Source organism: Erpetoichthys calabaricus, chromosome 10 (genome assembly GCF_900747795.2).
Source record: "Erpetoichthys calabaricus chromosome 10, fErpCal1.3, whole genome shotgun sequence".
Classification (NCBI taxonomy): Eukaryota; Metazoa; Chordata; class Cladistia; order Polypteriformes; family Polypteridae; genus Erpetoichthys; species Erpetoichthys calabaricus.
In genome coordinates this window covers 147121770-147148892 of record NC_041403.2, presented here as the reverse complement: position 1 = coordinate 147148892, position 27123 = coordinate 147121770, and the positions used below count along the sequence as shown (strand labels likewise).

Sequence of the window (27123 nt, the reverse complement as noted above, 5' to 3'; positions counted from 1 at the left end):
TAAAAGTTTATTATGTTTTTCTTGTTAAATTTCTTTTTATTTTGACCTAGTGCACCTTGAGCATACTAATGTTTTATTTTAACTTGTATTTGTCTTTTGGAATTGTAACCTGCCCTTGTATTTATTACTGTTGTTGTATTAGATCTAGTTCTTTGTAATTTATTATCAATTTAATTTTCATTATCTTTGTTAATTTAATTACTTCTTGATAAATATTATTTAATTATTTATTAGTGTTTTGATTTTTGGGAAGGTTGTAGTTCTGGCTTTCCCATTAATACAAATCATAACTGAATCAGTCTTGACCAGTAAAGCCAAGAGAGGTGTGAATGTAGAAGCTACCAATGTGAAGAGGCAAGTTCTCACTGCATTGAAACAATGATGACATTTCTAAAAAAAAAACAGAGGGGAAGCTTGTGAACGTTATGACAGTAAGAGTTAACATTTCTTTCCTGTGTTTCAACTATAATCTCCATTGCACTGTTGCAGCTTCCGGCTGAACAAATTCTGCCGTACTGACACAACAAATGTCTTCAAATACTCTGCAATTGCAATTTCTCCTCATTCCTTTCTGAATTAGGTGAAAAGATTTATAAAATTAAAGCCATGCAAAAAATATTCTCAATGAATTGTTTACAATATGTTAATATTTTATCACTTTAATAAATAAACAGGTAGTGTTACTATAAGGAGTTGCTGCATTATGTTCAATTTTAAGAATACTTTTTTGAGAAGAATAATTTTCTATACAAACTTCCACACAATAAGTGGAGTGTTAGACAGCATTCAGTAAGATTTTTTCGTGATTTAACAAAGTGACAAAAATCCACATGAAGTATCTGTCTATTAGCACAAAACACCACAGACATCCAGGGTAACACCTACACAAAACATTTATGAAAGTAAAGAAAACACAGTAGCTGTGTATAATAAAGGTCTATCTTTAGGATTCCCTGAAATGTCAAGAAGTTAAAGGAACTTTATTATATGTATTGTAAATAGAAATATATAACTACAAGGTTGTTTTACAAAAAGAAGAACTAAAGTCCAACTTTATAAACCGTAATTTCTAATAGCTGTACTGCTTGCCTTCATAAGATATTCAGTGTGCTCCTGGGAAAGCAATTTTCGCCAGCTCCTTTGAACTGCACCTGAACTTGACAAAGGACAATTCTGATTTAATATAAAATAAACATATACTGCATAACAGACTGAATCAATTCTTACCAATAAAAAACTGATGCAGTGCATAAATTGTGGCAGCAATGGGCACAGCATAGGAATTAGGCCTAGAAGAGAAGCAAGTGTGCCACTCATACACCGATACTCATATTACGCCAATTAAGGGACACCAATCATTCCCACAACGGTGGCCAGACAATTCCCCACATCAGTCAATTCCCCACATTCCCAACTCCCCACAATTACAATTCCCCACATCACAATTCCCCACATTGCAATTCCCCACATTGCAATTCCCCACTTCCACAACTCCCCACATTGGGATAATATGGAGTGCACTGAATTAATAATATAATGAAGGAATTCTAAAATGCAAATAGTAGTAATTAATCTCCAAAAGTTTTATTTCATGACAATTTATTGAAATGCATTACTGATTACAAAATACAAGTAACTGATATACACAAATGAACAAATGAGTTTAATACAAAATATGCTTGGTACAAAATAATGAATTAGATAAGGTCCTATTCCATTTGCTAATAATTCCACTGTACAGGTTTATCTAATAAAAGAAAATCATTAAACTAAATGTACAGTACCCGACTAGGGTAAGTTCGCTACAGACTATCAAACGTGCAAACTTGGTGCGCGCGACGCGGAGCACGTAGATACGTTGTAAGGCGCGAGAAGAATTTTATTTGATTTATTTCGTGTTTTTATTTTTACACCATAAGTAGAGTCTATTATTTTTGAGAACTTTAATTTTGGTAATTTAAAAAAGATAAAAATCAAAAATGTTACGTTTTAGCATGTTTTAAGAAAGATTCAAAAAATAATAGAATTCAACTTACCTGTTTCAAATTTTTAAAAGGCAAATTGTATATAAAAATGCATGCTTGGATAATGTATTTTTACATATTTATTAACAAGTAGCGTTTTTAAATAAAATAATGCTCGATGTGGGGAAACGGAGGGCACGCTTTTATATCATTATATGGACTGTCTTATATAGTACATTAGTCTATGGTTATAATAAATATTATCCCAATGTGGGGAGTTGTGGACGTGGGGAATTGTGAATTTGGGGAATTGCAATGTGGGGAATTGTGATGTGGGGAATTGTAATTGTGGGGAGTTGGGAATGTGGGGAATTGACTAAGGTGGGGAGTTGTCATGGAACCTCTCACAACATAACTTTGAATTGCAAGAGAAAACAAGTACAAATTTTAGAACTTTGTAAACTCTGTACAGAATATGGCACTTCTATAAATTACACTGTGCTTCACCATGTCTGTCTGGTATGTTTCAGAAGCAGATAAAGTATTATACATTTGGGTTAGTGGTCTAGTGAAATATTAGGTTTATAGTACAATTAACTGCACACCACAAGCAGACTCCATGGTCAATGGCTTGCATGTGCAGTATTGCTCTTGACCGTGCAGACCCTCCTTATGCCTAATATTTATGTTTTTTTCTTTTATAGTGGAGACCATCTGTGCTACCCATCATTTAAGATGGGGTGAAATCTAATTGGTCAATGTAGACTTCAGGGTTAATGTTTGCAATGCACCATGCAATGCCTATGGCTCTGTTAGATAGATAGATAGATAGATAGATAGATAGATAGATAGATAGATAGATAGATAGATAGATAGATAGATAGATAGATAGATAGATAGATAGATAGATAGATAGATAGATAGATAGATAGATAGATAGATAGATAGATAGATAGATAGATACTTTATATGCCATTTGTATGGGATGCATAAAAGAAGCATTAATGTTTGTGATGTGCCATCTATCTGAGTGACAAATGCAATGCATTTCATTACTTCAAATGTTTGTGATGTGCCATCTTTTGCAATGATAGAGACATATCAACTGGACAGACACACAAACAGACACACACATATCCTTTTATTAAGATAGATATATGACATTGTGTTAAGCATTGCTATTACTCTGTTGGTGAATTTATGGTAATACACAGAACTATAGCAAGGCTAGAAAGTCTTGCCAAGGAAACATGAGAATGAAGTATTGAAGTGTAATGTGAAGTGGGCTATGGATTCACTTTGATGGAGTCTTTCCAATAGGTGACTTAGAGAATAGTCCATTTTGTTTTGCCATTGTTCTTCCCTGATTCACTATTCAGTTCAAAAACACTGGTGCTCTATCTGGTGATGTACTTGTGAATTTGAGCATTACCTATGAAAATGGTAATTTTTGGCTTTTGTGCTATCATAGGCCTATATCATATATTGTGAATTTCCCATTGGGATTAATAAAGTATCTATCTATCTATCTATCTATCTATCTATCTATCTATCTATCTATCTATCTATCTATCTATCTATCTATCTATCTATCTATCTATCTATCTATCTATCTATCTATCTATCTATCTATCTATTATATCATCTCATCCAAATGAGAGTGGCGGAGGGTATAGTCTATCCCAACTGCACTGGAAGGTAAGAAACTGTCCTGGACAGGAAATTAGTCCATGGGGCCCAATTTCAAACACCCAAGCATATCTGCATGCCTTTGGGTGTACAGAAGAAAAACTGGCCCACTCAGAGGAAAACCACACTGGCATGGAGAACATGCAAACTTCAGATAGACACTGTCTAGATGAGGGATTGGAACCCAGGATGCTGGATTTTGCAACATCAAAACTGGATTGTAGATCATGCAAATCTCAAATAGTGGGGCACCACCTACAATTAAGTTTCAAACTGCCTCTGAAGGCAACATCAGCCCAACAACTGTGCATTGGGAACTTCATGAATTAGGTTTCCATGGCTGAGCAGCTGCATACAAACTCAACATTACTATCTGCAACGCAAAGCATCAGCGGAAGCTGTGCAAAGCACACCTCCATTAGACTCTGGAGCCTTGGAAACATTTTCTCTGGCACTTTCTAGCAGTCTGATGGATGAATCACAGGTTGGCAGACCAGGAAAATGCTACCTTCCACACTTCATAGTGCCTAAATGGCCTGGGGCTGTTTCTTAGGTTTTGGGCTGGAATCCATGATTCCCGTGAAAGGTACTGTTAATTCCGTGGCATACAGTCCTGGAGAGCTACTGTGGCTGCAAGTTTTCATTCTAACCCTTTTCTTAATTAGTGGGCAGATTTTGTGGCTAATTAACTCTTTGCCTTAATTTTAATTGATGCACAACTTAAGACTCAGGCCCCTTAATTATTTCTATTTTCTTTAATTAGCAACCAAACAATATTAAGACACAAAATGAACCAACACATAAACAACAACCTGCGTCCATCAGGCAATAACTGAAAATAAAGGTGAAGGCCTCCTCAGTAATGTTGATCTGCTCAGGTCCACAAAACATTTTGACAGCGCTCTTAAAAAAGAAACATTTTTGGAAATGTCTGCCATGGCAGAATTAGCACCATGGAATTAAACGAGAATTGGCTTCAAATTAAGAAACTGAATGAATTGAAGCTGGTTGGAGTTTGAGGCCCCAAATTAGTTGCTCATCTGTTGGCTCACTTCACATAAAATTGACGTTTAAGGAAAAAAAATGAATTCAGCGGTCAGAGTCTCAAGAAAAGTCAATTAAAATAAAGGGAAATAGTTAATTAGCAGCAAAATCTGGTCACTAATTGAGGAAAAAGAGTTGCAGCCACAGTAGCTCTCCAGGGGCCTCATGTATAACGCCGTGCATAGAACTCACACTATAACATGGCGTAAGCACAAAAGCGGGATTGTGCGTACGCACAGAAAAATCCAGATGCAGGAATCTGTGCGCACGCATACTTTCACGTTCTTCCACTACATAAATCCCGATCAGCGTGAAAAGTAACGCACGTGCACGCGCCTTCTGTCCCGCCCCAACTCCTCCCAGAATTACGCCTCTTTGAATATGCAAATCAATATAAATAGCCTTCTGTGAAAAGACAATGGGAAAAGCACGGGGGAAAATATAAGAATTTCAGAGAATACCAAGTGGAGGCAAAGGAAAAACGTACTATTTGTTGGTTTAAACAGTGGTATAACCAACAAAAGAAAGTTGATCGAGTGACAGAGTGTCGGAAAAACTCGAAAGATCAAATTCACAAAGTCGCACAGTGCCCGAAATAAAAAAGAAATCACATATCAAAGTCGCCGTGAAAAGGCAAGTCGTAGCCCACTGTCTGAGTGTCATTTTGCCATTAAAGTAGAACATCATAAACTTCATCTTAAAATCGTTTATTTTACTAGTTTCTCAAGTAGCATGTTAAATGCTTTTTTCTGTGTTTGATCTTCTATGTGCTCTATGTGTGTGAATCACTACGTGCTTCCGTTCTTTCTCTTTCTCCGACAGGACACATAATCCATTACATTCGAGATATTTCAGCTCTCTGAATAATTAAATTACTGAGATGTATACGTGATATCTTTTTCATGATGATAGGAATGAAAGCATGTTATTAAACATGGGAAAACGGTGGTGCAGTGATTGTTCATATCTCACGCAAGAGGCTTGCTGCACCATGTGCGACCTTCGATGAAATAATTTATTACAGAAGTACTGTCTCTTTCAAACGTACTAACCTCCAATTCCTGTCCATACTTTTCTTTCTCCAATCGCCACACAATCAGCTCTATAATAGACGTTAAGCCATTTGTAAGCTTAGAACGCCGATTCTTCAAAACTTTTAAGGAACATTGAAATATCTTCGTAGTACATGTTTAATTATTCTATTCGTCTATCCTTCCAGTGTCACATCAGCACCAACAAGAATACAGCGCAAGGCAGGAGCTATCCTTGAACTAGCTATAAGCTGCGGCACCGTGTCCTCACATGTTTAATTATTAACAATACAGATTATTTAAATGAAGTTAAAGTTTTATCTGTATACTATAAGCAACATATTTTGCTGCATTTCATCTTAAAAATGATATTGTCATCATACGCGCTTTATAAAGTAGCGCAGGTTGTGCAATATTATAACAGTAGTGCAAGTTTACAGTGAGGTGATTGTACTTTTAAGTACAAACAGTTCTACAAGGAGCACTTGATGGACTGATTGAGTGCGTTTGTAGTTCTTGGGATGGAACTGTTTCTGAAACGCGAGGTCCGTACAGGAAAGGCTTTGACGCGCTTTGCCGTGACTGAGGTAGTGTGTACTTGAAACTGTATACCCATAATTCTCTTTCCGATCATCTGCTGCTGTGATTCACACTCAGATACAGAGATATAAATACTCCGAGTGGTGCAGTGAGAGTAATATGGAAAAAGATGATCCGCAGTGGCAACCCTTAACGGGAGCAGCTGAAAGAAGAAGAAGATGCAGTGAGCGTAACAACGCTAAAGCAGTTATGGTATTTGGAATACTATGGCTATTCCCTGGCCCATTATATTGCTACAGGTTAATTACAATCAGATGCATTACACTAATAAACAATATGCAGTTAATTTCAGTGTATTTATAAAGCCGCGTCAGGAATGTGGAGCTAAGAAAGAAAGGGTGATCACACAGGAACAGTAGCACTGCTTTGACGCTGGGTGCCGCCAGTCTGCAAAACCGAGCGGAGAAATTGCGTACGCCAAGGTATGAGTTACCGTGGAAATGTGTGTAGCTTTACGCCAAGTTTAGGTTTTATACATCGCGATTTGAGCGTGGAAACGTTCGTACGCAACATTTCTGTGCGTACGCAACGTTTATACATGAGGCCCCAGGACTGGAGTTGGAGACCCCTGGTGTAAATAATTGTGCACTTTAAACTTTGTGGCAACACTTTAAGGAAGGGCCTTGTATGTCCCAGCTTGACTGTACTACTGTGCACAAAGACAGGTCCATAAAAACATAGATGAACTCAAATGGCCTGCACAGAATCCTTACCACAACGCTTATTGAATGCCTTTGCAATGAATTGAAATGCTGGTCGTGAGTCAGGTCTTCTTGTACAACATCAGTAGCTGACCTCAGTAATGTTCTTTTGGCTGAATGGGCACCAACAGACACACTGCAAAATCTTCTGGAAAGCCTTAACCAGAAATGGGAAGCTGTTATAGTCAGTTTATTGGAAAAAAATATATATTAAAAATAAAAAATAATAAAAAATACAGCACACAGGGGAAGGGCAAATATGAGAGAGAAAGCTAAGTACAAATAAACAGAAAAAAGCAATGCTGCTGCTGACGGCCTCCCTGAACAGGACTTGTGTAGCAGGTGGGTTATCCTGGCTGCTTGTTACCCCTTTTATTATCCCTTCATGATTTGGGAAATGCTTATTGTTACCTTTATTGTTCTGATACTGAAAAGGTGGCAGAGAATTTTTAAATGATGACCAGAAGAAGAGATGAATAAAAAAAAAAACAAAGAAGTATGTCCAGGAAGTCAATGAAGCTCAGTCATAATCGAAAAATATGTAGAACAGAAGTCGTCACCAAGAGAATTAACTAAATAAACACACATTATTGTTTTGTTATGATTTTTTTCTCAGGCTCAGACACAAAATAGCCATTTAACTGTTCACCAAGTGATGCTTTGAAGTCACAACGCCGAAGTTCACACCACTGGCAACATGGACCATCATCATGACAACAGGATTTATAAAATGGTGGCGCCCAAAGAAAATAAAAATAGTGTTGCAGAATAATGCTAATAAGATAATATGTTTCTCAAATTTGTGCTGAACCTCAATTTTAGCTTCAGCATCTGAGTATGAAAATCCCAGAAAAGACACATAAATCATAAGAGTCCAATCATGATAAGCCACAAAGCTCAAAGAAAAATGGAGACTGTAACATTTATGTGGTCCCACTGCTGAAGTCACCAGTCACACATTCCCAGTGTATTATGGAATAGATTGCCATGGAATTGGACCACGCAAAAGCCCATTATAACAAAACAAAGGACAATGTTGAAAATAATATTAAAACAGTAACTTTTGAAGGAAGCTTTGCAACAAAAACCAAATGTCAAAATTAAATTGTTGGCTTGAAAACCTCTTAGGAAAAACATATACATTATTTTTAATACAACAGAAAATCACAGAAAAATTAAAACATGTCAGCTGGAATAGAATAGAATGTCTTTTATTGTCACTATACACATTGTGGGACATGGCCGGCCTTTTATCCTGGCCAATACCCCCAGTCTGCCAGGTGGAGCCCTTCATGCAACATAGTGGTGCCCCGAGTTCCAGCAGGGCATCATGGACAGTGGAGTTTTTCATCCCAGCCCTGCTGGATACCAGGGGAACCTCCAGGGGACGATGCAGGAAGGTCCAGAGACTATTATGTGCCCTATAACCCGTACGTACGTCGTAGTCATAGCGACAGGAAGAATGATGTGCTTCCAGGGTGAAGAAGAAGAGTTTTTATATGACCCGGAAGTGTTCCTAGTCATGTGGACAGAGAGGGCGAAACACTTCCGGGGCAAGGACTATAAAAGGACTATGGGAAATCCCAGATGTGGAGCTGAGCTGGGTGGAAGGGTGGCAACGCGTCTGGGAGTGTGGAGGATTGTATAGATTGATTATTTGTGTATTATATGAGTATTGTGGAGAGGAGGGTGCTTTGTGCACTGTATTGTCCGAATATATATAATTATTGGACTTTTACCTGGTGTCTGGAGTCAAGTCAGAGGGTTCAAGAGGACGACAGCTCCCTCTATCTGTCACAACATGTACAATTAGATTAAAAGCAGCTCCTCCAGTGCAGACATATATGTAGAACACAACAAATAAATAAACAAATGGTGCAAAAAGTTGCAAAAAAAAGTTGCAAAACAAAAGTTCTGCGACGCTATATACATATGGAAAGAATAAATAACTATTGCACTATTGGGTTATTGCGCATAATTTAAATATTGCACAATAATGATGATCATGTGCAGTGAGTAGTGGATGTTGGACCCTGAGAGTAATGATATTATACAGTATACAGATATTGCACAGTTATTATCAATACCATTTAGATATTGGATATTGCACATTTGATGGATAGAAGGAAGTCCAGGTTATACTGTGTAGTCAGTGCATGTGTGAGTTTAGAATGGTTATGGCGTTTGGGAAAAAACTGTTCTTGAGTCTGTTTGTCCTTGTTGTGATGCACCTGTAGCGCCTCCCTGAGGGCAACAGGTCAAACAGATCAGAGCCAAGGTTGGAGCTGTTTATTGCTCTGCTGAGGCAGCAGGAGGTGTAAATGTCCATCAGGAAGGGGAGAGGGCAGCCGATGATCTTCTGTGCTGCCTTTACTACTCTCTGAAGCCTCTCCCTGTCTGCCATGGTGCAGCTGCCGTACCATACTGTGATACAGTATGTCAGCAGGCTATCAATGGATGAGCGGTAGAAGGTCAGTAGCAGGTTGGAGTCCAGGTTGTGCTTTCTGAGGACCCACAGGAAGTGTAACCGCTGCTGAGCCTTCTTGATGACTGCTATAATGTTGTCTGTCCAGGAGATGTCAGTGGAGATAAGGATGCCGAGAAACTGGAAGGTATGAACCCTCTCCACACACTCGCCGTTGATGTAAAGCGGGGCTAAGTCGGTACTGTGCCTCCTGAAGTCGACAATGAGCTCCTTGGTTTTCCTTGTGTTCAGAGCCAGATTGTTCTTTGAACACCAGGCTGCCAACTTCAGGACCTCCTCTCTTTAAGCTGCCTCGTCTCCCTTTAAGATGAGTCCGACCACTGTGGTGTCATCAGCAAACTTGACGATGAGGTTATTGTTGTGGGCCGGACTGCAGTCGTGGGTGTAGAGACAGTACAGGAGGGGGTTCAGCACACAGCCTTGTGGGGTACCGGTGTTCAGTGTGCGAATGGAGGAGAGGTGGGGGCCAAGTCTGGAGCCTGTTGGTAAGAAAGTCTTTTATCCAGACACATGTGAGAGGGGGGAGGCCAAGAGTGACCAGTTTGGTGATGAGGATGTCAGAAATGATTGTATTGAAAGCTGAGCTATAATCCACAAAGAGCATCCAGACGTAGCTCTGCTTCTGCTCCAGATGGCTCAGTCTACTTCTGATCATTGATCAAAGCATACCAAACTCAACCCAAGCTGCAAATCCTAGCTGGATTGAAGAACCTAAATCACATTTACAGCTTGTGAAACAATAATCATGTTTATGACAAGTTCAGTCTCAAACAAATACCTCAAAATTGCATTTGCCCTATAACCTGATCCACAGCCACTCTTCTGGCGTTACCTGTGCACTCCATAGCATTTACTGTGATATTTTGCTCTTGAGGATTGCTATAAACAGAACATCGATTTAGTCAAAACGTCAAACCTAATCTGCCCACCTACTAGAACAGCTCTAAAGAAGATCAACTAGCTCAAGAAGTACTATCTTTAATGTATGTGGATATCTTTTTTCATGAGCATGGTAAAACATGGAAGCTTTGGAAATTAGTACAATTTGTTGGTATTGCAGCCAAGATTATATTTGGCATGTCAGGTCCAATATGAAAAAACAACATATTGCATGGAATGGTAGATAAGGAGCCTTCATTAATATAAATTATCCATCAATAGGTGTTCAGCATCCAGAAAGTCTTAAAGAACACTAGCAGCAATACCAAAATTAATTCCCAAAGCTCAAAAAGAGAAGAGACAACCAACTATAACTACTATGAAGCATTTTTGTTTGCTTATGATTTTATCCAAAAACTTAGATATGAAATGCTGTCTTCCGCCATCTTAAACAGGCTTCTTACAGTGAAGTGACAATTGTACCCTTATAATAACAATGCTATGGCCATGAGAAACACTCAGAAAATTGCAGCAGCCATAATAAAACTGCTAAACAAAATGGCACCACAATGATGTAAACAAAATCATTTTATAAATGACTAACAATAAGAACAATCATGCAGAAAGTAAGAACACACGCTCAAAACAGTCAGTCAGTCACTGTCCAACCCGCTATATCCTAACACAGGGTCATGGGGGTCTGCTGGAGCCAATCCCAGCCAACACAGGGCGCAAGGCAGGAACAATTCCCAGGCAGGGTGCAAGCCCACCGCAAGGCACACACACACCAAGCACACACCAAGGACAATTTAGGATCGCCAATGCACATAACCTACATGTCTTTGGACTGTGGGAGGAAAGTGGAGTACCCAGAGGAAACCCACGCAGACACACATGCAAACTCCACGCAGGGAGGGAAGTGAACCCAGGTCTCCTAACTGCAAGGCAGCAGCACTACCACTGCACCACCGTGCCGCTCAATGCTCACAACAACTAGGGTGTAATACAATTGAGCATTTATTGAAATAAATCAAGCACAACCAAATCAGTTGGATTCCCGCTTTTTATTACTTTGCTGTCAAGAGCCCAAGTCCCTGATTTCATAGGGTTTTTGCTTCTTACTACACTCCATCTGGTTCTGATGCCTGGCCACAAGACTGAGGGCTTTATTCAAGTGTTGTTTTGTCCAGTTTTTAGGATTTTATGGTACTTCACCTGACTTTTGTGTTTTTCTAATAGTGTTGGCTTTTGACACCATATCTGGAGAGTATATATCAGTGTTCAGCACTGCTTGTTTTGATTCACTCTTTTTTGGATAACAAAAGAACAATGAATTATTGTATGTATATTATGTCTTTTATCTTTTTCATAATTTTGATATTTGTTTTGTCCAGGCTCCATATTTTACCTGATGCCCACCACAAACTTGACTTAAGCAGCCAGTTTGGCAAAATGAGACATAACCCCATTCTCATCCTCATTCTGAGGCTCAGTTTCTCCATAGCCATCAACACAATTAGTGTGCGCTCAGAGTATTTCGATCTGCTCACAAGAGTTTCTCATCCTATTGAGGTCAAACTCTACCCACAGTATTACAGCAAGAGCCAGTTTTTCAGAGAAAATGTAATTAATATTAACATTTTATTTTGCCTTGTTTATTTTAAAGGCATGTTTGGTCACTTCCTGAATTATTCTGTATAATTTTTAGTTTTGTTAATTTTGTTTTTCAGTTGTTATTTATTTTTATTGTTATTTTTGTGGTTTCCCCACTACTTTCATGAATGCCGTCATATTATTGGTAGAAATAACATCTATCTATCTGATGAAGGAAAACAAAATAACAATGTATTGTGATTTAGATTTGGTAAATTTATGTGACAGCTGACTACTACTCCCAGCAGTAGAATGGCAGATTAAGTTTCTAAGGGCATTACAGACGGAACTCTATGATATAAGGAAGAAATAACAGGTGAGTTTAGAAAATGGATGGACGAAAGGTGGCTCATTTGAGATACTAGGAGTAATTTAATGGAGGCATCCTAACCTAATCTTCAGATAAGATGGTTGTGCAGGATTCTGATTCTAGTACAGCAATGGAGGATTTAAGAGTCTCAAAAGAGCACCTGCAAGCTTGGTCCTTCAGAAGACAAGTTATTGTAGTGAGAGCAACAAGCAACTGAATATATATGTATGTAACCCATAAGTCTATCTATCTATCTATCTATCTATCTATCTATCTATCTATCTATCTATCTATCTATCTATCTATCTATCTATCTATCTATCTATCTATCTATCTATCTACGGTTTTGACTCCACGCAGACTTTGGTTGGGCACTTTTGTTTAGCCTCCCAAATTTGTAAGACATAACAATGGCAGACATTGTTTTTTCATTGCCAACGTAATGGACTTACGCTCTTTAGTTAAGCTAATCTTAGCATGCAGATCTTCACTAAAACCTCCTTAACATTGAATATTGGTGTCACCTTTAATAAAGCACAACTGTAGAGGATACTCTGAGATTACATTTTAATGCCATGTACAGTGAATCCCTGCCATTCCTTTGCAATAAATTCTTCAACAAGAAAATGGGGACACAGTCAGAAAATTGTTAAGGGTAAATTTTATGGAAATATTAGAAAATGTTTCTTCATGTAACAATCATAGACACGTGGAATAAATTACCAAGTAGTGTGGTAGAGAGTAGGACTTTAAGATCCTCCAAATTTAGATTCAATGTTACTTAGGAAAAATTAGCTGAATAGAGTTGCACATGTTCTGAATCTACAGTACAGTGTTTAACTCCAAAATAATTCTAACTTGTTTAAATAAAACATAAAGCCAAATTGAAAACAAATTAAATATGTAAAAATAAAAATAACCTAATAAAAACGGGTTGTCCATTAAATTGCTCCCTGGTATAAAATGCTTCCCACTTTGTTAACATAAAGTTTTCACAAAATGTTTTCCCACAGAGTTCAGGTTGTGGAACATCCACTTCTAAACCTCTCGAGAGAAATTTTACTGCAGTACAGCAAATGATTCAATTGAAAAGTAACTTATTTCAATAGAGAGGATTCCGACTGACACAGACATCTACCGAAAGACATCCAGATAGAAAACAGCTCTTTAAACTTCACTAACTTGTGTTCTCAGCAAAGCACCTGTTAATAATTAATCTGTTTTATCAAGAGATGTGACTGATTTACAAAAAGATTTGACTTAAATGGTTATTGATGCAATTGTTTACTTATTTAGTGTACAGAGACCTGTCATAGATTTTATGAGTTTATAGCAGGAACAGAAGATATGTGAAGAAAAATGTCTAGCACATCAGATTTGGGAGAGTTTATAGTTTTTGTTTTGCAGTGATTTCTAAAGGTTCCGACTCAGGCAAAAAAGTTACTTAAAAACTTGTGTTTATTTCACAAATGTTGAAAAATAGGCACATTTACTAATAATTTAATATACAAGGACCTCTGGGATTGCAAAAAGTTTAATAATTTAAGTTTTACAGTAGTTCAGGCAAAGTGGATGGAAAAACATTTTAGCAGCTGCATCCATAGGTTTTAACCTCACTCATCCATCCATCTATCTGTCCATTTTTAGTTCTTTATTGTTGTGCAAAGCAACAGAGACTAAAAGCAACAGACACAAAGATGCCATCTGATTGTAAGGTACACTTAACATTTTTCTTTGCATTTATTTACATCAAGCCAATCTGGAAACTGGAATCTGTAAAGGAAACCCATGTGAACACAAGAAAAATGGGCAAAACTGTCACTAAGGTCACACCACTCGGGCTTCAAGCACAGTGAGATGCCAGTGCTACCCACTGTGCCTCCATATTATGGGCTACTAAAGAAGTAAATTAAAGGCTGCAATTTTCCCATAATAAATGTTTCTATCATTCCTTTGACTCCCATCACTGGATTACTTCTAGTCACTTGTCATGGCCATGTTGCTTGGCACTTTCTTCTGAGTGATGCTGTCTTTATTATTTCTCATGGGCAATATATCAAACTTAAGGTATATTAAGATCATATCTAACATCTACACCAGTGGTGCAATCCATACTAGAAACAGCCTCCCTGCAAGGCTACCACATAAAAAATTCAAAATCATTTCCAAGCATCTGACAGCAGTCTCAAAGGTCAATGGTGGGTGGAGGTAATATTGCTATATGGTCTGCCTTAAGTAGTGTTTTTACATTTTTTTCTAGTGTAGTGAGGCAGTCCTAATTTTACCACAATATTCTGTCAATCACATTACATTTGATAAGAAATCTGTTGCAATAGCTATATTCATGTTGTGAAGGGATTTAAATAATTACTCATTAAAACTGAAGAGTTTCTGACAGTTAGGTATGGCTGGTATGGTGGAGCAGGTCACTGGAGCAGTGACCATCACACGCATCCTCAGGAACTTAGGTTCAAATCCTGTTTGGATTTTGCCTGTTCCTCCACCATCCACATGGACTTTCTGCAGGTACTTTGGTTTGTTCCCAGTTCTCAAAGAAATGCAGGTTAGCCTAATTAGTGGCTCTAACGTGTCTTGGTGTGAGTGAATGAGTGAGTGTGGGTGTTTGCTTACTTCTGGAACAGCGCTGAGTTCTCTTTATCCTGCTCATTGACTAAGTGAGCTCCAGAAATGAACAGATGGATATATATCTCCAGGTCTGCTTCCTACCTTCTATCTAATGCTACAGCAGTAGACATCATCTCCCCATAACTCTTAACTTGTTATAGGAAGATCAGAACATGCAGATATTTTAAAAACAATGAAAAATCAGGCTAATCTTTGACTACAGGAGATCAAGATACTGGAAATTCCAACATATTCATTTGCTTCACCTATCCACTTTTTAATCCTGCTTAATGTAGCTAGGGTCACAGGTGTCCAGAGGCTATTTTAGCAGCATCTGGCCCAAATCAGTAACAGATGATGATGGTGCACCAGATTTTTGTAGGGCACACTCATGCATACATCAACTTTTTCACAATTTATAGCTGTCACTTCATTTAACTTACACCTTTATAAGCAGGTAAACCCACAGACACTGAGGAAAAGTCACATGAAGAGGGGGACAATGTACAAAATCTACAAGGACAATGGGCTGACCATCAAAACCAGTTTCATGGGGGCAATGCTACCATCATCTGCTTCAGCTTATAATAAAGGCTCCCTATCTCTTATCCACTTGCACGTCTTTCACACATACCTCTGCAAATCTCAATGTCATTCTGCTATACAAAAACACTAAAGATTAGGAATGGTTGAGCTTTTATTGGACTTACGCTTGAAGAAGAGTAAGCAGAAATGGTAGAAAGGAGAGAAAGGGATGAAATGAGTAGGAAAACAAAAACATCAGAGGGGATGGAAAGGGCAGAAGATAAATGCTTAACCTGCTTAGTCCACTTTAGGGACACACCTGAGAACACAGAACAACTGAACTGTCTTGTCATCAGCATCAGTAATACTTTAGTTTAGGCATCCATTACAAGCAGTTGCATTAACAGTCGTTAACATGGTATAAAACAGTGAATAATGACAGGACCATATTTGAAGTGTCTTCTAATTTTTAATGACTATTACAACTGTTAATGGCAAATTTAATAAAGATTTCATTGACTATTAATAGCTAATTTATAATGAATTATAATTAGTCAAGTAAGAAGGTGAGTAAGTCATTAAATGTTGTTTCCTTTCACACTGGCTGTATCCCATCATCCTGTGTCTATTGTCACACTCTTAAGATCAGGCCAAACAGCAAACCTCAACAAACGTCCCGCTCTACCTCCTGCAGCTTTTCCTACTGTACAATTATTTACATAGAACGGCTCTCATGTCTTGTGTCCCAAAAGGGTAATCATCATTCGGTCATAAAATACAACTGTTAAAATGATCAGAATAGAAGAAATCCATTTCATAGTTTGTTCTCTTCTGCTACTGTACAGCTAAAGCTATGTTTTTACACTATTCACATAAATATTTCTACAATATGTGAGCCTTAGGATTTGCATGCATTATACTCTAATTAATAAAAAGGGACAGATCAGTAGAGCACTTAAGGGTCCCTGAATGGAAGAGGTATTATATAAATAAATTGTATTATTACTATTATTACTTGTGGCCATTATAAAATATTAACATTATTTTCTCAGATCCACTTAATCCATTTTAGGTGGGAACAAGAGCCGACCACAAAAACATTAGGCCTCCCTTACCTGGGGCCCTTTTAGAATCACTAATTCCCCTAGTGCACACATCTTTGTGGATGAACGCCTAAAAGAAAGATCCTTATAAACATCGGGAGAATAAGCCTCTGTAGCTGGAAATAGGATTCAAATCCAAGACCTATCATTGCAACGTCGTCATTATTAAAAGTTAAGCCAATACATTTTTAGAGGTGGCGGCAAGCTGGTTTGTGCAAGATGTGATAATTAGCTAAAGCCTAACGACTTAGAAACACAAGTTCTGTTGGTTAGATGTTCTCGTGCATCATGGTTAACAACCTTTAAGAGATATCTGAATAAGATTTTGAGACAGCTTAACTATTAGTTTTAAAAGCAAGCATGATGGGCTGAATGGCCAACTTTCGTTTGTCAAATTTCTTGAGCTTTTGTTCAATCCATGTCTATTGTCTTCTAATGGGAAAATGTTATGAATTACTTATTGTCAGTAGATCTAATCATTTATTAATTACCTTAAATCTTCACATGTGATAAGTGAATAAAGCAGGGGTTTTCAGTTTTATAGATTAACTTTTCATCAGCTTTTCTTAAATTTTCTACTGTATTTTGTATTTAAACCCATTTTTATGGAAATCCGTATTTTAGATTTATGAGTATGTCTGCAATAAATGTTAAAACATCTGTCCATTTTCAAATCTAATCCAATTCAAAGATCTGGGAATTTGCCATCTATCCTGGCAAACTCAAGCTTAAGGAAGAAATAACCTCAAATGGGCGACACAAGCCCATGTACATGCAGCCAATTTAAAACTAACTTTAGTTTGGGGGCAAAGTACCCCAAAAAATCCAGTTGGATAGCAAATGTAAGCAAAAACTTTTATAAATGCTGTGCAGTTAAATATACTTGACACCCAGCCCATTCTATTTCTCCAAATAACCCAGCTGAGTTCTGGGGTTGTTTAAGGGAAGGTAGGAACAATCCTATACTAACAGCCCACCATTTTTTATAAATTATATTTATTGTTAAATTGGCATGTTACAGTGCATATTTTCCACTTCTTAATATCCTTCAGAAACTTCACCAGGTGGTGTGAGATGGCACTTCTCACTGATGCAGTTCACTGGTGGTCAGCCTGCACGTAGCCAGTTGTAACCATAAGCTGAATTTTACCTACTGAAAGGTCCTGGCCTATCAGGCAGCTGTGACACACCATACCCCCGAATGAGTCCTCTAGATTTGTGACATGAGAGATATATTAATATCATAGCGCTCTTCCATTATCAGCACTATAAATACTGGAAATAAAAATGCAACTTACTTCATTGTTCTTGTAAGCCATAACTTCCTTTTTCACTCAACAGTCTGAAGCCTCCAATGCATCCTACTGGCTGCTTTACATTTTTTAAATACATTATTTCCCTTTTAGCATTGGTGACATTTTGTCATGACTGATCCAGCCACTGAAATGAAAAGAAAACTTTCAGGAGAAAGTACAAATAGGCAGTGGTTTCATTGAAATGGAGTTTGGTCAGTGGTCGGAGATCTGTATTCTGAGGCTAGACAGGACTTTGTCCACAAAGTGGAATTTGAAATTTCAAAGGAGAATTAAACACTGGAGTTTTCTCTCTTTAGAGGTTTCTTTTGTTTCTCGAATTAAGGTAAAGTCAAAGAGCTGCCAAAGTGACAGATTTTTGTAGCAGCTGCTCAGACTAACAAAGTGTTATTAAAGCAGGGGATCCCAAACCTGGTTATGTGAATGTATGTGGCAGCCAGGCTTCACACATTAGATTAGATTTCTAACATCATTAAATGGTCCGCTTAAAGAATTACCATTTTACCTTAGCAAAACCTGATTAGGGTGTCTTTTTTTGCTGAAGATTGTTTCAAAAAATGTGGGATGGCAAAGAGGTTTTCACAACTATTTTACTGCTACATGAATCTGGGTTCAATGCCTGGTCTGGTGTGATCTTCATTTTTTTTCTTGTGTCTGCATGGCTTTCTTTCAGGTACTCTGAACTTTTCCCACATCCCCAAGACATGTAAGCTAAAGCTGATTGGCAGCTCTCCAATTTATCATATCCCTGTAATGGAAAAAGCAGTATTTTGCCAGCACTAGCAATAATATTGACCATTGATATAGATAAAAAGATAGTACTTTATGTGTCCAAAGGGAGAAGTTTTGTAACAAACAGAAATAAAAATAAAAGCCCCCCTCAAATACACACCAAAATTACTAAAAAGAAGAACACTCCTAGTATGCATAATGATAAGAGAGCAGTCACAATGAGGCATATTGTGGTATGAATCAAGTGTTTCTTGACACACTTCTTCTGAATAGTTGCTTGACTAAATGTATTTAATGTTAGTGTGTCAAGACAGAAGATGTGCAGTATTGTTCATAAAGGCCATCAGTTTTGTGTTCGTTCTCTCCTCCACCACTATCTCCGGCAAGTCCAGAGTGCCAGCCTTCTTAATGAGCGTGTTGATATGGTAGGCCTCTTTTGAAGCAATGTTACCAGCCCAGTTTAGAAAATGACTCTAGCCATCAGAGAGTTATAGAACATGTAAAGGAAGACATTACCCACATTAAAAGAACACCGTCTCCTAAGAAGGATGGCTCTGCTCTGCCTTTTTTTTATGTAGTTATTAGTTTGATATTAAATGGGGTACATTTTTATTTCCAGTGTGATTAACTGCTAACTTTAATTTGTCTTCTCCCATGATGGAAAACTATGTAAACAACTGTGTGCAAAGGGAATTTAGCCCTTTCAGAGCAGATGTCGACTTTTGTCAAAAAGAGGGTGTTGACGGTGGTAATCAACTGTAAAAGGTCACAAAACCCACATCTACATTTTAGTTGAACTCTATTTGCTAGATGTAAAGTTAGCTTCATTGGTTTGACCGAGATTCCCTGCACTCGCATGAGTAGTGAGGAGCAAACAATGGCAAACATGGCTGACGACATTTTGCATATTATCGCTGAATTGGTGTCTGACTTGTTGGACTCTGATTTTGATACAAGTGATCGAAAACGAATGTAAGGTACCGGCACCAGCTGATCAGTCTGCAGCTGATCATGGTGTTGAACAGGTTTGTGTAGCTGAAGCACCTGTGGCAACGTTCACCTGGGGCGTGTAGAAAAGGCGCTATACAGTTGCCCGACCCGGCACAGAAGGACACAGAGGCACATATAAAACAAGGACTTTTTATTTTCTTCTTCATCCGTGGGCGCACGTCTTCCCCATGACCCACAGGCAATACACAGTCCCAAAAGCACTCTTTCCACACAACAACAATCCTTTCTCTTCTCCCACCTTGGCACCACCACTCCTCCCAGGCAACCTTGTCCTCTTCCTCCCGATTCTGGCTAATGAGTGGTGGATGCTGGCCCTTTATATAGCCCACCCGGAAGTGCTTCAGGTGCTTGATCACCTGTGGCTAATTGCACTTCTGGGTGGGGCTGCAGAGATGTCCAGGTGGGTTCCTGGCTCCATGCAGCACCCCCTGGCGGCCACCCCAGCTCCCCACATGGTTGTGGAGAACTCCATCTACTAGGAAACCCTGCGGGAAATTGAGGCGCCATCGTCAGCCAGGGAGGCTGCCACCAAGCGTCCCGAGGCAGGTAGTGAGATGTCCATAGCTGCTCCCCCGGAACATATACAGATGGGCCGTCCTGGCCACTTGTCACAGAGGATAGCCACTTACAATGACGAGGTATAAACCAGATTGCAGTGCACTGCAACCGCTGCCCCCACCCCTTCAACACGTGAAGACAGTATGGCAGCCAGCCTGTCGCACATTCCTGACAAACAGCACACAGCAACAGACGTTTTATGTTGATTTCTTTGTGAAAGCATTGCTTTGTGTACTTTTCAGAAAACTGTATTTTCTGGAAAACATATTCAGCCCTCAAAGAGTCAAACTGATGGTTTACTCTACCAGCAACACTAATACGGCATTGCAATACACAAATAGTTATTAGTCTGTACCAGGAGAAGTGAGGACTCCATTATAATAGGTTCTTTTTCAAAATATTAAAAACAACTCTCAAAGATAAATCCTGATGGACATTTAGTGAATAAATATAATCTCCCATAATATATTAACAATACTATATCATGTGTCAAATTACAACAAGGGGAAAAGTGAACTTGCAATGAAAAATAAAATTGAAAATATAAAATGACAATATTATCTGCTACAAAGAAACATCTTTGCATAGGGCATTGTGAATTGTGTTTATTGTTAATTTTTGCAATACATTAAAATAACATTTTAGGAATAATTAAAAATTGGGAAGACCAAAGGGAGACATTTAATCTAAAGAATTTATCAGCCAGTCCCATAACCCCCACCTTGTCCTTGCCACATACCCTCAAATACATCCATCCATCCATTATCCAACCTGCTATATCCTAACTACAGGGTCATGGGGGTCTGCTGGAGCCAATCCCAGCCAACACAGGGTGCAAGGCAGGAAACAAACCCCGGGTAGGGCGCCAGCCCACCGCAGTCCTCAAATACAAACTTCTACAAATGGGTCTCTTTGATATCGACTTCAGACCTCCTTTATCTTGTTCTATTCCTATATCATGGAAAATACCCCTTTCCTATACAGATAAACCCTAGTTGAGTGGGTTTGGGGTCCCATTCATCAAGACTGTTCCACACTGCTTCAGGAGTAGGATTCCTGGTTTGCGTGACCATAAACTGGATAAATGTGTTTTTAAATCAATGAATGGATTCATTAATTCTCCAATTCATTCGATGTTCTGACTAATCCCCAAATTCTGTGTGTTACTGTATGGGTGATTCTAAATTGGCTCATTCTGAACAGGAAGGCAGTTTATCATGAGGGGACAGCTTCACACTTCATCTTACTCATACTCGGCCAGTCCTAGAATCACCAGCAAAACTAGTCTGTGCACCTTCAGGATGTTGAAGGAAACCCATAAAAACTGGGGAAAGCTCATATGGTAGTGCTAACCAGAGACTTTAACTGTTATGATTTTTGAGAGTTTTGGTATTTATTTCTTAAATTCACATATATGTGACTTTATTATTATTTTAATGTTATTATTTCATTATTTTGTTTATACTACAGTTTTACCCACCATTTTATATATCGCGGCAGCCACCATCTTGTATATTGTTTTTGGATTTGGCAGCCATTTTGTGGATAGCAACTTTATGATGTTACTTCCAAGAAGTATAAGAGACTGTGTGCTTCTCCTGGTATTCATGATTTTGGATTCCCAAGACGAACAACTGTTTGTAGCGTTAGGAATTAGTTCTCTTAAAGAATATACAACGGAAAATACTTTTCATGTGTTTTTTTCCACTTGATTTTTGATTTGAGTATTGATCTCAGTAAATTTTTTACCTTAGCCATTCCACTGCCTACAGTTTTTGGTCCTTGTTCCTCCTAAAAAGAGGCTAAAATTGTTTAAATTCTGGAACAATAGAGCTGTGGACAAAGCTAATCTGTCTAATTAGCAATAAACACAGCTGTAACAATCCACAGTAAAACTTAAACTAGAACTGTGTTTCCATTTCCACGGCTCACTAGACTTCACCTGATTCTGTGAAAAACTTTCAATAGACAGTGGATGTTCAATGATGCATTTCAATAACATCTGTGCTTCAATACCAACACACATTCCTATTCCATTTCAGTTCAGGGTCAGGTGAAGTGGGTACCAAAGCTAGCCACACTTAAACACTCATACCCACACCCATTCAGAATCATTACTTAGCCTTACATTCAAGTATTTATGAAAAATACCAGAGAAAAGTCTCCAAACACAGAGCAATGGGGCTGGGATTTGAACCTAAAACTCTGGGACTGTGAGGCTTGAACGGCTTGAACCACCACACCAGTCTAAAGAGGTATATTGAACCTTAAGTAAACAGACATCATTTTTCCATACTTCAGACTTTGAGACAGGAAGCGCTGGCTTGAGATGGGCAACAAAAGTTCACCCTTAATTTGCCCAATGGTGTTTATTATGGAAGATTTCTGTTCATGAGATTCACTTCAAGTAACTTTCCTTAATTCAATTTATTGTGAGTAATTAGTGTGTCTACAAGAATGAACCTTGTAACGGACCACCCAGGGTTGGTTTCCTGAAATGGGGTATGCTTTGGGCCCATGACCCTAAATTGGATCAAAAATTATGTTATTTTATAATAGACGTTCAAGAATTTCTGAAGGGTCAGCAACTATTGGAACCATGGAAGTGGCTAAATTACAGTAATAGGTCTACCTTCCTGTCTGGGGGGTCCTAAGTTAGATCACTTCAAAGTGTTTCTTTCTTTGTACCTGGATCTTATTGACTGCATCATTTCTCTCCAAACTCTGCGTATGTCCCATAGAAACCTCTATTTAATATCGTACTTAGTTCACATTTTTGTGTTTTCTGTCCGTACTGTTCTAATTAGAAGATGTGCCTGAATGTGCCTGCATGACGTGGCTTTTGAGAGCTTCAGAGATTTGGATTTTTTTTCCAACAGTGAACAGAGTACATTAATTGCTGACTTATGATCAGCACTTTTACTACAGCTCATGTGGTATGCTGGAACTTAGGGCTGGGACTGCGGCTTTCGGAGTTCAGTGCCGTTTGACTTAACTGGCAGTGTTTATCTTTGCTAGATAATGAATATACTTTTTCAGAGAATTTCTTTCCATTGTGTGTCACATAGCTACATCAATATGCTATCACTGACCAGACAGACTGACTAGTGGACATTTGCAGATATGATATATGAGACCTCAATCTGAACTCATACATTGTAGTTTATTGGATACCATTTCCACTTTATATATCCCAGCTCTGGTTTGGTTCTTGGTCCTCCCTGCGTGGAGTTTGCATGTTCCCCCCGTGTCTGCGTGGGTTTCCTCCCACAGTCCAAAGACATGCAGGTTAGGTGCATTGGCAATCCTAAATTGTGCTTGGTGTGTGTGTGTGTGCCCTGCGGTGGGCTGGCGCCCTGCCCGGGGTTTGTTTCCTGCCTTGCACCCTGTGTTGGCTGGGATTGGCTCCAGCAGACCCCCATGACCCTGTAGTTAGGATATGGCAGGTTGGATAATGGATGGATGGATGGATGGTTTGGTTCTTTGTCAGCCTTAATAGCTGAGGTACACAAATTGTGTAATATCTTCATACTTCTAAAAAAGCTCAATGTAATTTATGTATTAATGTTTGTGTTTAAGTTGTAAGGTTTCTAAACTTGTTTGGGGCTCCCCCCAACGGGATGACATGCCGAAGAGCGTCCCAAAGTGCGATTGCCGCTTCTATGGAAGATAGCCTGTCGGATGCCGGGGCAACTGCGGGCTCCCACCGCTGTGGCGGTTCGCTGCGAAAACAAATCCGAAAAGATCACGGTCACACTATGAGCACCATCTGCCATCGATGGGTGATGCAAGGAACATTATAAATGCAGGGAACAGTATTACTAACCTGGCCACGATCCTGCCTGACTGCTGTGTCTGTGTATAGACGAGTGATAGATCCCGCGACAATAAATAACCGCGTGCTGTTCCTGTTTCAAGCTGAATAAAGCTAGCTTTACTAAAGTACTGAGACTCAGCTTCGTGTTTTGGGGTGCAAGACATGGACTCACACGTCACAACGTACGGTACTATACAGAACAGAAAGTAGACTTAATATACAGCCCTTTATACACTGTACAACCTTTAAAAACTGCATAGAATATATTTATTCTTTCTACTTTTCACATAACAAGAGTTTAAACTGCCTTATCTTTCCACAAGCTTCTAAGAATCAAAAGGACTCATGCACATTTTAAAGCTACAGATCGAAGCATGATATTGGCTTTTATTTAGCTGGGTTTGAATATCCCAACTAGTTGTTGCTGGTTGTGGAGCCTGCATATTCTCCTTGTATTTACTTCTGTCTTCCTCCCAAGGATATGGAGGTTAGGTTAATTGGCAGCTCCAAATTGGCACTCCCAAGTACCCATCATTAGCCGCCAACTGCCTTTTCATGTTGAGAACTTGCACTCTCCAAACACCTTGGATTTTCTAGTTTCTTTTCTGTATTTCGGATCACCAAGAGTGCTATCATAACAATTGACAAAATGGAGGCTCAACAAAATGTCTACATGTGACAGCATATCTTTATACTGACTCTTAAATAGTAAATGACAGGCAGACACATGTTGAATTAATACATGTGAATACTTCCGGATAGGAAATAAATGTGTTTTTTTCTTGAAGCAAAACATAATTGTGTAATATTTTTTTTGCAACGTAAAGGACTGAATTTCACTGCAAATCCAATTTGGCATGAATTGTTATGCTCATCTCTAATGGTGAGCGACTGGTATTTTGGCCAGACTGAGACATGTCCCATTTTTCCTTAAATCTAAGCTAGGTTTTTTAAAATAAAATGTTTGTGATATTCCTCTCGATGTATTGAAAATATTGACAAGAGTTTTGACCAATTTGTTTTGTATCTAAGTGGGAAGTCTAGTTCTTAGCAGTGCAGAAACACAGCTTCAGGACTAGGGTTCAGGTTCTTAGGTTGGGCCTCTGTCTCAATATTTTGCATTATTCTGGGTTCCCCTCATATATGAGCTATGCATTGGTATCTTAATAGAGATGATTACTGTGTGTAAACTGCAATTCAATCCTGGGGTTGATAACTGCCTTTTTCTTGCTGTTGCCAAAATAGTTTTTTTCTCTCCCTCAGTAATGGGATAAGATGATTATTGTGTGCCATTTGTTAGCCATGCGTTTAGCTAAGCCTACAACTAGTTGCAGTTTCAGTTATTTATTTTCAATAAATTTTCAAAAGATTAAAAAATCCTGTTTTCACTTTGTCATTCTGGGATATTGAGTGTTGCTTGATGTGAGGAAAAAATTAATTAAAATGATTTTAGCATTGAAGGGGACTGAATACTTTCTGAATCCACTGCAGGTTTAATTCGACCAAGGAAAGGACTGTCAGCTCCAACTGTTTTTAATAGGTGAGGCTTATTCCTTCATTGAGGGTTCCCCTTCCCCTATGAAAAGTCTATAAAGATAAGATACTAATTCAATAATGACCAGCACTGACTAGTGTACAAATACAGTGCACAGCACAGTTGATCACTTTCAATTATTTCTTTGAATACATAATGAATTTATTGTTCTAATTGATTACTCTGATTCACAGAGTGTTGTCTCTACCCAGTTCTGCAGGTTCACAACCAATAAACTCTGTCATTTTCCTGGTTAGAGTGGGAAAGTGGAAGTGTGAACTGAAAATGTCAAAAACCATGTTGTTTATTAATATACTAGCTATGTAAGCCCGTGTTGTAAAAAGCCCAGGCTCCTAGAAACCATGGATTCTGGTCGTTCAATCAATCAATCAATCCATCAATCAATCAATCAATCAATCAATCAATCAATCAATCGCATCGCATGTATTAGTGGCTAAGCAAGTTTCTCTCTCCTCGTTTTGCAGACTTGCTCGCCTCCATTGTCTATCAGTGTCTAATCAAGTTTCTCTCTCCTCTGAAGTTTTGTTTTGCCGATGTGCTTGCCTCTCTTTTGTATTAGCAGCTAAGCGAGTTTCTCTTTTCTTGACGGTTTCACTTTGGCTATAGAGTCGCTTTCTTTCAGTTTCATGCTGTAGCCTTGCACTTCCGGGCCAGACAGACAGACACACACACTTCCACGTGGAGATGTTTATATATATATATAAGATAATGCCTATAAAAAGTATTCGTCCCCTTGGAGATTTCAGCTTAGATCATTATGAAGAGAAAGTTTTTACTTTGACATTAAAGATTATTTTTCTGTTCATCGATGTCAGATTTATTCCACTTTAATTCAGTGTTGTATAATAATAAAATGTGAACTCTTTCAAGAGAGTGAAAACCTTTATTTGGCACTGTACTTCTATTATATAGACTCACATATATATATATATTTTATTGTAATCAAAGGCAACAGCAAAATACAAAATTGAGCAGGTTAATAAAGTGTAACACAAAAACAGGATAGTAGAATAATAAATATGTGAGTCTTTTGGCCTGATTAAATGCCACTGGTATGGGGTGCTGCCTTCCCACTTCCCAGCATCTCCTAATCTTTCTTTCTTTTATGGCCCCTTTTCACTGACCCCAAACCCCAGCATTACTAAGGAAAGAATTTAAATGTGCATTTCTTGGACAAAGCAAGATTTGGACAAAAGCTAAAGAGCTTTGCAAGTGTATTATTAAAGTTCCTCTGGTTATTAAACTTTGATTTGATTTTATGACTAAGTTTATAGAGTTTTGTTTCAGGGTTGATGATCGATTGGTTTCCTTATTTGTTTACAAAATTGTCTTGGCTTCTGACTCATGTTACTTCTTTTGGCTCCTGATTAAATTCCTTCTTGCTATTATTTTCTGCATGACAAAAGGTCTGTACACATATTTATCCATTCAATACTTGTAATGTGAACTCTTATGCTGTAACAATACATTTCCAAAGTCAAAATAAATCATTTCTGTAGATATTTAACTGAAGAGGGCATGGCAGATG

At 38.4% G+C, this 27123-nt stretch overlaps 1 protein-coding gene and 1 long non-coding RNA gene across 2 annotated transcripts in view; one reads left to right on the top strand and one right to left on the bottom strand.

Moving 5' to 3' along the window:
• The window catches only part of LOC114659526 (uncharacterized), a 70648-nt gene extending 52534 nt beyond the window's left edge, over positions 1-18114 (bottom strand). Inside the window, exon 1 of the long non-coding RNA XR_003717559.2 lies at positions 17908-18114. This is a non-coding gene — a long non-coding RNA (uncharacterized LOC114659526). The remainder of the gene's footprint in view (positions 1-17907) is intronic.
• The window catches only part of hnf4a (hepatocyte nuclear factor 4, alpha), a 173927-nt gene that overhangs the window by 46105 nt on the left and 100699 nt on the right, over positions 1-27123 (top strand). The window lies entirely within an intron of this gene.